Source organism: Lagenorhynchus albirostris, chromosome 19 (genome assembly GCF_949774975.1).
Source record: "Lagenorhynchus albirostris chromosome 19, mLagAlb1.1, whole genome shotgun sequence".
Classification (NCBI taxonomy): domain Eukaryota; kingdom Metazoa; phylum Chordata; class Mammalia; order Artiodactyla; family Delphinidae; genus Lagenorhynchus; species Lagenorhynchus albirostris.
In genome coordinates, this window is record NC_083113.1 from 33,969,508 (window position 1) to 33,982,701 (window position 13,194).

The following is a 13,194-nucleotide window of genomic DNA, read 5'->3' on the forward strand; positions in this document are numbered from 1 at the left end:
GAGAGGAAGGGCCAAGGCTTTGCTTTCCCAAGTCATTTCCTCCCGCTCTCCTGACCTCTGCGTTTTGGATGGCTCCATGGTCAGTCCTCGGATCTCTTCTAGCCATTCTGACTCCCTCCAGTGTCAAGTTTTAAATACCACCATCTATACGTTGATGACTCCCAAATTCCATCTCCAGCCAGACCTCCCTTCAACTCCAGACTTGCAGCCAGCCACCTGCTTGACATTCCACTTCAACATCTGACCCCACAGGGCTGAAACTGAGGCCCTAATCTTACTCTCACAGTCTCCTCCTATCATCTTTCTCATCTCTGTTTTTGACAACTACATCCTTCCCTACTGCTCAGGACAGAAACGTAGGAGTCCTCCTTGGCCGTCTTTCTCATATCTTTTGGGTCAACCTTCAAGTCATTGGCAGAACCTGCCTGCCTCTTGCCCACCTCCACTCCTGTCCGGGATGGTTGAGGTCAGCTCCCAACTCCTTCCCTGCATTCATTCACCCTTCCCCGCCTTTAGACTCTTCTCACCAGAGCGGCCACAGTGGTCTTGTTCAAAAATAAATCAGATCTTATTACTTCTCTGCTTAAAACCCTCCCTTGTCAGAAAAAGGCCCCTCTGTCATACCAGCACCATTTGTTAAAAAGTCCATCCTTACCCCAGTGATTTGGTATTGAATTTTCTTACTGCTTCCACAGCAGAAGTAATTTGTTCCTTATTTTTAGCAAAAATTTCACCTTCTGCCTAAGAGATTTCTGAACATTTTATAGAGCTTGTTAATCTCTGAGCACCACTGGACCTGAGAAGTTTCTGGACTACTGTGTCTGAGGTAGTGAAATTGGAATGCAGAATTATTGAGCAGCTCACTCAAGTTCATACAGAAGTCAAGTCCTGTTCTGAGTCTTTCTGTTCCACCAGCCTTCAAGAAATTCCAGGAGAGCTTTTCATCTTTACACCATCTGGGACAATGGTGTTTAAGTGAAAATATAATATTTTACACTGATCTTGGCAAAAGAAAATAATTGCAGAGGCCGTACGTACATTTCTGAAAGTAGGTATCCATGTGTTCAAGAGAAAAATCTATACTTGAAGTAACTTGTGGCACAAAATATAGGATAGATGCTTAAACTATAAGAATTACTCCAAGAACCTTAATTTCAACAGTCCTTATCTAATATAGGTAAAATGAAAATCTTAATATTGATTACACATAGAAACATTTATTTATTTATTTTTACATCTTTATTGGAGTATAATTGCTTTACAATGGTGTGTTAGTTTCTGCTTTATAACAAAGTGAATCAGTTATACATATACATATGTTCCCACATCCCGTCCCTCTTGCATCTCCCTCCCTCCCACCCTCCCTATCCCACCCCTCTAGGTGGTCACAAAGCACTGAGCTGCCCTCCCTGTGCTATGCGGCTGCTTCCCACTAGCTATCTGTCTTACGCTTGGTAGTGTATATATGTCCATGCCACTCTCTCGCCTCGTCACAGCTTACCCTTCCCCCTCCCCATATCCTCAAGTCCATTCTCTAGTAGATCTGTGTCTTTATTTCTGTCTTACCATAGAAACAATTTTTAAGACAACTAAATGCCCTGAACCTAAAGAAAAGTGCCTAAAATTTGGAATTCTCTTGCTGACTCTTGATAGTGGCATTTTGAATGAACAATAAATCTCCCGTCATTAATGAATAGTGAATAAAATGTATAGTGAATCAAGGGCAAGTCTGAGAAAATACAAAGTTACCCTCTTCCGAGAGCAAATGATTAACACATGTGACAGGCCCAGCGTGCTTTTGTTTGAGATCGTTTTGTTGATTTTTCCAGGCTTCTGCCTTTCTGCCTCGCTAATCAAAGGAGACACAGTACAATCAGACACAGTCAGATGCGGCTTGCTTTCCAAGCAGCCTTCCTCTAGGACACGAGACAAGCATTCTCCTTCCTGGGTGTGCTCTCCTGTTGCCTGCGTTGTGGTCTAAAGCAGCGGTCCTCAACCTTTTTGGCACCAGGGACTGGTTTCACGGAAGACCATTTTTCCACAGATGGGGTGGGGGTAGGGTTGCAGGCGGTAATGCGAGCGATGGGTAGCAGCTGTAAATACAGATGAAGCTTCGCTCTCTTGCCCGCCGCTCACCTCCTGCTGTGCGGCCCGCTTCCTAACAGGACCAGTACCGGTCTGCCCAGGGGTTGGGGACCCCTGGTCTAAAGCGAGGAGGCCACGCCCAGAAGCCAGAGGCCTCCTATCTGTCAGAGATCAGAGTGAAGTCCACTCAAGGGGCATCATTTCGTTAAACTTTTTTATTTGGAAATAATTTCAGATTTATAGAATAGTTGTAAAGATAGTACAGAGTTCCCCTATATCCTTCACCCAGCTTTCCCTGATGTCTTACGTAATCATGGTACGTTTATCAAGTATTACTAACTAAGCCACAGGCTTTAGTCAGATTTCACCAGATTTTCCACTAATGTCCTTTTATTGTTCCAGAATCCAATCCAAAGTTCTACGTTGCATTTAGGGAGCAATAATTTTTTAGAGCAATTTGGGGAAGCAAAACAGTATTAGATTCTTCCCTATATTCGTTTCAGAAGGTAGGCTTATTGGAAAGGCGTCGTTGCATTGGGCTGCATAACTGGGGCCAACTAGGGGCCTAGTAGGGCTTGCACAGGAGCAAGCTGCTGGTGAGCTAGTTAAGAAGGGACAGAGTATTTGCTTTTCACCTGAAATTTTCACTTTTTCCCCAGTACTTGCATCTGATGGGAAAAGGCCTCTTTCATTTTACTTAAAACTTCTCCTTTCTCTCCCTGAGGGCGGTAACTTGATATTCTCCCCTTTCACTTCTGGCACATACTAGCTAATTTTCTCTGTATCTAAATGAGTTTAAAATGAGCAGGGCTTTCTACCCTAACATTATTAACAAATGTCAGCGCAGCTCTGAAAATAGTGCCTGGGAACTGCTACTGTTTCAGAATCCGTAAAGGGAGCACAGAGAACCAGCTAATCTTTGCAAACATCTCCCACCTATGGCCAATTAAAAAAAAAGAAAAAAGCCCAGAGGTTTGTATCTTTATGACATTCTCTGCTCCTGTATCACCCTTGAGAGAGAAGTTTCTTGGATTCTCACATGATTTGCGTGGCTCCCTTTTGGCAACTAAAATTCTTCCCTGAAGACAGTTTCTTTGGATGCAGGAAAGCAGACGAGGAGCTAAAAAGTATACATTCAGGGGCAATGAATAGATTCAGTGTGGTGAGGAGGCATTTTGATGCTTGAAGAAAGACAGAAACCAGTGTTAAAAGCCACCATTGGCGGGGTCACTGGAGGGAGAGATGACAAAGGGTGTTCCCGGAGAGTGGCTTTATCTTAATGGGAACAAGAGGCCTTGGCGCTTGGCTATCTCTTAGGTTCAAGAGGAAAACATTTTAAAAACTTTGCAAAAGACACTGTCATTTTCTAATTTAGCATTTTATGTTCACGCATTTCTTCATCCAAGAGACCAGATAAGAATTAAGTAAAGTACTTCTCTTCCTGTCACTGAGCAGTCCAGGAGGTGTTTTCTCAGGTTTTGAGGCAGCTCAGCCCTTGATCAACATTTCAGAGGATTCTACTGGCTGAATTTCTAGATCGTTTTAAAGATTTTTAGGGAGAGCTCACCATATAACATGATACATCATGTTTGTGTGTAGTCAGCAGTGATAATCAAGCTCTCTACTTTTTAAGGCATTTTTAAAAGAAATCAATAAAATTTGAAAAACCTCACTCCATTTCGAAAGACTGTTATATCCATAGACCATTGTGATTTAAAAAGGCTTTTCTACTGCTGCAAGTAAAACAAAGAAACCATAGGGAAAAATATCTTGGCTTATTGTAGATGCACCTGTCGAGAGACTAGCGTTTGCTTAGCTGAGTTACACGGAGGTGGACGGATTGCCTTGCTTAATTACGGCTCAAGCATACCCACCTCCTTCGATGTCATCCACACCATGTGGCAAGTTCCCTTGGGGACCCACACTGTGAAATAAATCTCTCAGGAAAGAGCTTATGTCTTCAGGCCCCCAAGATGGCCTTTAACCCAGGGAAGCCAAAGACAGAGAAATAGTGTAGGGGTGACTTCTTAGTAATATTCTCTGTGGGACCCCTTTGTTCAGTGATTCCACACCTGCTCCCTTCTAGAAGTGTAATGGACGGTAGGTGTCTGCCTGATGGCCCACTCATTCCCTGTCAGATTTGGGCCACAGTGTCGGAAGGTGCAAGCCAAACAGTTTTCCCAGTTTGAGGATGGCCTGGGAGCCGGGTCAGCCACAGTTCACCCAGCTCGCTCCCTCCTGTCCACAGGATCATTCTGTGTGCCTCTTCTCACAAACCTCCAGCCTCTACTCTGGGTTTTGTGCCCAGAATTTGTTTTGGAGGCCTCAAAGGCAGTGCCACGCCTGCCCCTTCCAAATTCTTCCCAAAATAAACAGATGGTAGAGGAGTGGAGAGTTTCTTATCAAATCTCCCTCAATTGGTAGCTGCTACCCAGTAGCTTAGAGCTGAAAGGGCCCGTAAGAATTAACTGTTTTCCAGGCTGGTAAAATAACTCTTTATCATGTTACATTTAATACATGTAAAAGAATGCCAGTAACATATCTTTAGATTATGAAGTGTTATAATAACAAGAATACCCAGGGACTTTCACTCACTTCAGTTCTAGAAAATAATCAATACTTCTGGTTCCTTTTGCATGGTTTCCTGCTGCCCCCGCCCCCAGAGTTACCACAGTCCTGGGTTTTATGTTTATTATGCCTTGTTTTATATATCTAATGAATATTATTTTGATTTGGTTTTGAACTCTGTCAAAATAATACCCTGCCACCCACATGCTTCTTTCACTCAATTTTACGTTTTAACTTTCAACCATGTTTTTGCAGTTCATTTTTACTGCTGAATGTTACTCGATTCTGGGAACATGCCACGCTTTCTATAAGCATCCTCTTATTACTGGACATTTGGTTCGTTTCCAGTCCTTTTTTCTATTACAAACATTGTCACTGTGCACATTCATCCTCACATCTGAATCATTTATTTAAGAGTTGCTCTCGGGTAAGATTCACCTAAAAGTTAAATTGCTGGCTTGTAGGGTCTGTGAGTGCTCAACTGCATGTACCAATTTACTCTCCCATCTGCTCGGTATGAGTCCTCATTATTAGATTTCTTAATTTTTGCCCAGTTAATGGGTATAAAATAATACCTCATGGTGATGCAGATTTGCATTTTCCTGAGCACTAATGAGGCTAAATATTTTATTATATGTTCATAGGCCATTCATGCTTCCTCTTCTGTGAAATTCCTTTTTGTGTCTTGCTCATTTTTCTCTGAGGACATTTGTCTTTTTCTTACTGACCTATAGGAGTATTCTGGATACTAATCCTTTTTCAGTTATCTGTGTTGTAAAAAGTCTCCCAGTTTGTGGCTTGTCTTTTAATTTTCTTTGTAGTATCTTTTGATGAATAGAAAAGTTCTTAACCTACCTTTTTTTTTTTCTTTAAATATTTATTTATTTATTTATTTATTTGGCTGCAGCGGGTCTTAGTTGTGGCACATGGGATCTAGTTCCCTGACCAGGGATCGAACCCTGGCCCCCTTCATTGGGAGTGCAGAGCCTTAGCCACTGGACCACCAGGGAAGACCCTACCTTTTTTCAATAAAAGAGAAAATAGGCACAAATAGGTAAGAGGAATTTTTCAATATAAAAGTATTACTATAGAAGAATGAAGTTGGACCCTTACCTAACACCATATACAAAAATTAACTCAAAATGGGTTAAAAACCTAGATGTAAGAGTTTCAGTTTTGTAAGATGAGAAAGTTCTAGAGATCTGTTGCACAACGTGACTGTATATAACATTGTTGAACTGTACATTAAAAGTGGTTAAGATGGCAAGTTTTAGGTTATTTTTTTATCACAATTAAAATTTTTTAAGTGTTGTAGCTAATGACATCTATTATTTATTGAGTGTTTACTCTGTGCCAGGCACTACGATACCCACCTTATACACATTATCTTTTTATTTCATTTATTCTTTTTTTTTTTTTTGGTTTATTCTTTACAACCCTGAGAGAGAAATTACTGCTTCCCCTCATTTTCCAGAGACACAGACAGGCTCAGTGAGGTTAAGCAACTGCCCAAGGTCACACAGCAACACGCGCTGAGCTCAGGGTTGGAACCCTGATCCAGCTGATCCTGAAGGGAAATCTTAGCTGCTCCACTGTACTGTCCAGTAAGCAGCAGAGCCCGGCCAGGAACCATGGACATCCTCTTCCCACCACACCACTAGGTGTTTTTCTCTTCAGCTTTGGTCCTTCCAACACAGCTTCTCCAGGCATCACCACGCCATCACTCCTAAACATCTCCTTTGGGAAAATTGGCCCAAGTTATGCCTATATCACGTAAACGTTATCTGCAATATAAATAGGACTCCTCTTTCTGTTTCAAAACACTGCTCATGTCATTGACAATTCGTGCTCATTCCTGAGATACAAGTTGCTATTTTTGAAAAGTTATTTTGCATGGCATCTTGCCCCAGGGGCCCTTGGCCTGCTTAATCTGGTATCTCAATTGGCAGAACACAGTGCAGCCCTCTGGATTTGATTATGTGTCTAAGCTGCAACTTTGGCTGTTCCCAAACCTCCGCTGCCTCCCTCCATCCCCACCCCACCCCCTCGCTCAAAACAAAGTGCTGAGAGGCTGATGGTTGACCTAATGGCAGGGAGGTCTGCAGAAAGAAGAGCCCATAGGGCAAGCCTGGCAGGTTTTCCGGCCTCTTCCAAAGTGGATTTCACTGAGAGCAGAAACTTATCCCATTCCTTCACTTCTCCAGTGATGCTCTAGCCTGTGCAAGCGCTGGGCACCGGGTCTACAGTGGGGAGTGGAATGGTCACTCCTCCCTGCCCTTGTGGAGTTTACATTCTCAAGGGGCGTTAGATTTGATCAACACAAGATCTGTGATATGAATTAAAGGGCGTGTGAAGGGGAACAGCTCAGGGGACCTTCTTTAAACTGGGTTCATAGGAGGCCTCTCTAAGTTAGGATATGCAGTCGGCCAGGTGAAGAGCCCAGAGAAGAACATTCCAGGCAGTGAGGGTAGCAAGTGCCAAGGTCCTGGGGCAGGAAGAAGTGGGGTCTGTGGCTTGGCCTATTCTGAGGAAGGGAAAGCAGGCCTGGGTGGCAGGAGCATGGAGGGCAAGGATGAGAGTGACAGATAGTGAAGTGGGGGAGGGAAGCAGGGGCCAGGCCATCACAAGCAAGGAGCCATACAAATTGCCTGAGAGCCTATGGCTGAAGCGCCATCCCAAGGTTGGCGGAGGGGCTGGAAGGGAGGGCCTCCAGGGGAGTGACATTTAAGCAAGATCTTATAGCAGTGATTCTCAAAGTGTGGTCCCCAGACCAACAGCATAAGCATCACTTGTGAATTTGTTAGAAATGCAGGTTCTCAGGCCCCACCCCAGACCTACTGCATCCCCCAGAGCACAAAGGACCAAGCCTGTACCCAGTAGATGCTCCATGTACTTGCATGGTGAGTTGCAAGCTGCCCAGCTCCATAATGTGCCCCAGTGTTAAAATGCAGAGTCCTGTGATGGGGGCACACCGCGGCCAGCGGGTCGCACCCACCCGGGCACGGAAGAAGGACAGGGCCCGGTTCACGTGGGTTTGGCTGATTTCAAGGTGCAAAAGTAGAGACAGAAAGTGAGAGAGCGGCATGGACATATATACAACCAAATGTAAAATAGATAGCTAGTGGGAAGCAGCCACGTAGCACAGGGAGATCAGCTTGGTGCTTTGTGACCACCTAGAGGGGTGGGATAGGGAGGGTAGGAGGGAGACACAAGAGGGAGGAGATATGGGGATATATGTATACATATAGCTGATTCACTTTGTTATAAAGCAGAAAGTAACACACCATTGTAAAGCAATTATACTCCAATAAAGATGTTAAAAAAAAAAAAAGTAGAGACAGAAATGCATCTCTACAGCTCTGCCAAGTGGAGCTTCACACTTGGCCTCCGTGTGCCCTGGGGCAGTGCTTAGACTTTTACAAGGTGTGGAAGGAATGAACATTCATTGGAAGACTTTAAACTGGTTTTGAGTTACAAAAATCAGGCCAAAAACAAACAAAAAAAACAAAGGAAAAAACACCAAGTAGAAGAGAAATTACCTAATCTTCAACCTCAGCTAACTCAAGACCAGCTGCAGAGGATGTTACCATATTATCTGTTAAGAAAACCCACCTTGGGGCTGGGAACCAGCCTGAGACGTCAACCCCCGGGGGTCCTTTTGAAAAGAAAGTTTTCCGCCTGCGAACAGAACAGAACAGAACGCTCACTTTTAAAAAGCCGCCTCCTACAGCACTGCAGAGCCTCAGTCCTGGACACTTTAATCGCCCTGAGAGAGCAGGTTAATGGGGTTTTAACGAAAATAGAACCCAAATGGGCATTGAGCCCTATTTTTTTGCAGCCAGGGGCGCTGCCAGAGTTGCATTTCCACAGGTGTTAGGGCTGGCCCCCTTTATGCAGTGAGACCCTGCTGAGAATTACCTAAGGGAAGTGGGCTCATGGAGTCAATAATTTGAAAGTCCACAAAAAGCAGTTGGCGAACTCTCTCATCTATGGCCTGTTCTATCCAGGAAAAGACAGGTCAAATCATGTCCTCAAATCACCACAGGCGTTAAAAGCTTGGGCGTGGCATGTCCGGTACCGGTGTGGCCAGTGAAGTTCATTGGCTGCTCCTCCAGCCAGTTCCAATCTTCAAAAAGTAAATAGGGTGCCGGTTTTCATCTCATTAGTGGTTTTAGGCAGGATCATTTAGTAATGAAGGACTCAGGTCCTGGGCTGAAGCCACCTGGGTTCGAAGCCCACATTGGCCACTTTAGAGTTGCCCAGCTTGGGGGCAAGTGGGGTACCTCTGCGCCTCACTTTGCTCATCTGTAAAATGGGTGTCATGATTGTACTGGTGGTGTAGGGTCTTGAAAGAACTGACTGGGTGGTCTGTAAAGTGCTTAGAGCCGTGACACACCCACGGTAAGCCCTAGAATAGTGCTGGCTAGTGGGGGAGATTGGGAATCAAGTAGACATGACGATTTCAGACAAGCATAGGCCCAGGAAGCAGGTACGCAGACTAATGTGATGGAGAAACTGCGAGAGGGCTGGGGGTATAAGGAGTAGCCAGGCTCACAGAGGCAGCGAGAGCAGAGGCCCCGGGCAGGAAAGGCCAGGGCGGCTGGAACACAGTGGAAGGGAAGGAAGCGACAAGTGTTTGTAGCTGCTGGTGAGGGCCAGACCCTACAGGCGCTTGGAGATCAGGGCGAAGGTATTATAAAAGCGACGAGGAAACAGAGAAGCAACTGAGCCCAGTTATCTTTTTAAAAGCTTGGAGACCATTCTGGCTGCTGTACAGGAACAGACCAGGAACAGACAGGTCCGGGAGGGATGGCCTTTGGGAACAGGGAGACCTCTTGGGAGGCTGCTGCGATCATGCAGGGACAGACGGAGCTGCCTGGACCAGCGAGGGGATGAAAGAAGTGAAGGGAGCAGAGGACACGGTGACGACAGAATGTGGGGGAGGGAGAGAAGTGCAGGTCCAGACGACGTGCAGGTTTGTGGCCTCGGAACCGTGATGAGAAAGCCCCAGGGAGAAACAGGTTTGGCCAAGATGATATAATCCCACCTGGCCAACAATGTGGCCCCTCCGCCTTTACCCTGGGCGCGCTGTGTGTAGTTTCCCACTGGGCTTTTGTCACTTACTTTCCAAGCTGCTCCAAGATCCTCACGATCGCTGCTCATGCTTAGGGCATAAGAATGTGCAGTAGGTCTGCGCTCCCGTTTACATAACCACCTGCCCCTGCCCGGTGACTGAGCCTGTTTCCAATCCTGACAGTAACCAGGGTCGTGGTCCTTCCTGAGACTTCCTGGCAGCTTGGACGTGGAGCCCCTGAGCAGCCCCATGGTGGGGGGAAAGCACTTCGGAGTTTGGAGGCTTTTTTAATCTTAGAACTCTTCCATAGTTTAACTGTGTGTGTTGTATTTGGTTACATAAATAATATGTAAAAGATTCAGACAATCCAGAACAGAACATGAAGTCCCTTCACCATTACCTCCCCTGCCCAGCTCCCAGCGCCTCCCTGCAAGTAACCATCATCAACAAACAGGCGGCTTCCTTCCAGACCCCTTTCAAGGCCTTTACACTCTTACGCCTGTCCTTTATGTATGTTGGACCTTATTATCCATCTGTTTTTACCAAATAATACATCTTGTGGGAGAGTCAGAGATCTAGCTACCGTGTTTTCTTTTTTTTAACAGCTGCACAGTTTTTCTAATATGGTGGTATTATATTTTATTGAATATTTTATTTTGTTTATTTTATTTACTCACCTTCTCTGAGGGTTTGGGCTGTTTACTAATTTTCACAATGCTTTCATGAATGTCGCTGGACTTATATTCGGGCTCACAGGCAAGAATTTCTGTCCAGCAGATTCCTGGAAATGGAATTGCTGGATCAACGGGCAGGTACACTTAAAATTTTCATAGCTTCTTCCAAATTATCCTTCCCAAATGTGCCATTTTCTTAAAAAAAAAAAATTCCTTTGGTTACAAAAAGTAATTCATGTTCTTGCAAAACGTGTACAGAATACAAATAAGACCAGAAAAGAAATTTTAACACACTCATAATTCCATCACCCAGGAATAACAGCTATTAACATATAATTTAGTTATTTGAGCTTTTTACTGTATCTCACAAAGATCTTTTCAAGTCATTAAAGCGTCTTCTCTGGTGACTTTCTAGGTTGTTAATGTGGTTTAGGGACAAGACGAGGAAATCTTGTGTGGAAGGAGGGAAACTAAAAAGAAATTTTTTTTTTTTTTTGCAGTACACGGGCCTCTCACTGTTGTGGCCTCTCCCGTCGCGGAGCACAGGCTCCGGATGCGCAGGCTCAGTGGCCATGGCTCACAGGCCCAGCCGCTCCGCGGCATGTGGGATCTTCCCGGACCGGGGCACGAACCCATGTCCCCTGCATCGGCAGGCAGACTCTCAACACTGCGCCACCAGGGAAGCCCTAAAAAGAAATTTTTTAAAGACTGTGCTAAACAGTTGATAACCCATGTGCAGGATACGTTCACCTGAACTACGTATGTAGAAGAATTATTCTACAACGCTGGTTCTTGGATGTCTCTGAGAATCTGACAAAGCTGTCTCCTTCCCAGCAATGTGTATGATCACACAATTTACATATAATTTCAGGGGTTCATGTCCCTTGTCCCCCCACCAGAAAAAATCCATTGTCTACAGCATCATTTTAAATGGTTGCATCGAATGCCTCAGGGTGGCTGAAGCACAGCTCATGTGACCCATAGGGTGTTAAGAATATGGACTCGAGGCAGACACACCCCATCCAGTCCTGGCTCGACTGCGTGCTCTTCAGTCCCTCTGCCCGTTCCCTCACTTGTAAAATCCAGACAATAATAGGTGGGTTATAGGGTGGTCGGGAGTGTAAAGCGTTCAGTGCGTAAAATGTTTAAAACAGGGTCTGGCACATGGTAAGTGCTAATTAAATGTCAGCTCTTATTATTTCCAGTGTTTGGCTTTTCTAACATTTCTAACTCTATCTTTGCACACTTCTGTGATGACTTCCCGGGGATAAATTCCTAGATGTCGAATAGCTGCGTGGAAGCATTAGCGTATTTATAAGATTTTGGATACATAATGCAAAACTCCTCTATAAAGATTCAGATTCAATCATTATCTAGGACTGAGTTTCCAGTGGTGAACAGATGGATGAAAATCCATGCCTTGGTGGAGTTTACATCAGAAAAGGGGCAGACCGTGAACAAAATAACAACGTGACCTATTAGAAGGTGGCAAGTGCTGTGGAGAGAAATGAAGCAGGGCTGGGGTGGGAGGGCTGGGATGGGGTGGCGGTTGAGGTTCTGAAGGGACCTGAAGGAGGCAGGGAAATGGGAGGACCGTGTTCCAGGCCGAGGGGACAGGTATGAGGGCTTGGGGGCAGGGACGTGCAGGGTGTGCCTGAGGGGAATCCAGGAGGAGAGGAGGACAGAGCTGGAAGGCGGCAGGGACACTTCACGGAGGGCCCGCAGGCTGAATCAAACTACACTTTGGGAGCAGTTTTAATTCTGTCCAACGATCAGTCTAGGAAGGATGAAGTAGGTGTTCAAGGGGACAATTGGAATGAACTGAAATTATGTCTTCCTTGTTTCAGTCTATGCTTAAGGGCACTAAAAGGAAAAGACAGCTCTCAACGTTTCTCCAAGAAAATCAGAGGTTCCTTGTTTTCTGAGTAAAACATGTGAATGTCTCGCCTACTCAAGTCCAGTCTTTTTTCTTTTTTTTCTTCCTAGAACAGTAAGAACCAAGAACAAAATGAAAGACACAAGCTTGTTTTATTTGTTCCTGGGCCGTGTTCCCGGGACAGCCTGTTTGCCAGGTGTGTGATTCTCAGATGATGTTTATCAAGGGAACTTAGGTCTACAAGTCTGAAATAACATTGCCTGGGGTCGAGGGTCCCTGGGCCCCATGCCTCACCCCCTCCTGTCTTCCCTTCACCCGGCGGCCACAAAGCATCAGTCCCAGAGATGCCTGCAGGGGGCAGAAAGGCCAGCTCAAAGGTTGCAGTTCAGGGAAAAGAAGTAGCAAACCACAAGTTCATCTTGGGGACACCATGGCGGAGATAAGTGACCTGGAATTTCTACCCACTTCCTCCAACTGCAGAACCTCTGCTTCAAATAAACCAGGAAGTTCTGGGGGGTTGGGAAGGACCAGACTTTGAGCTGAAATGGTTAGAAATGAGGGGAGACGAATGGGTGTGGAAGTGAGGCTGGTGGGTGTGGGTGTTGCCGTATGGGGTCAAAGCTGAGCCCTGACAGGACGCTTGCCCCTCCTGTTTGGGTGTCATCTACACCTTTACAGGCGCTCCCATCGGTGACTCGGCTGGTCGACAATATGTCATTGATCGCCTACTGCATACACTAGGCACAGGGCCGGTGCCACAGGAGAGCTTATAAAGAATCGTACCCGGAGGAGCTGCCAGTTCCCGCCGGGGAGGGAGGGACACTTTGCTCCACTTGTTGGCTAAGTGCCCCGCAAGCCTTGCCTGCTCCAAGTTAACACCAATCAGCTGGATGTTTCTTTGTCTCCACTCTCTCCCT

At 45.5% G+C, this 13,194-nt stretch overlaps 1 protein-coding gene across 1 annotated transcript in view; it reads left to right on the plus strand.

Moving 5' to 3' along the window:
- Positions 1-13,194, plus strand: part of NDRG4 (NDRG family member 4) — a 105,798-nt gene that overhangs the window by 10,214 nt on the left and 82,390 nt on the right. The window lies entirely within an intron of this gene.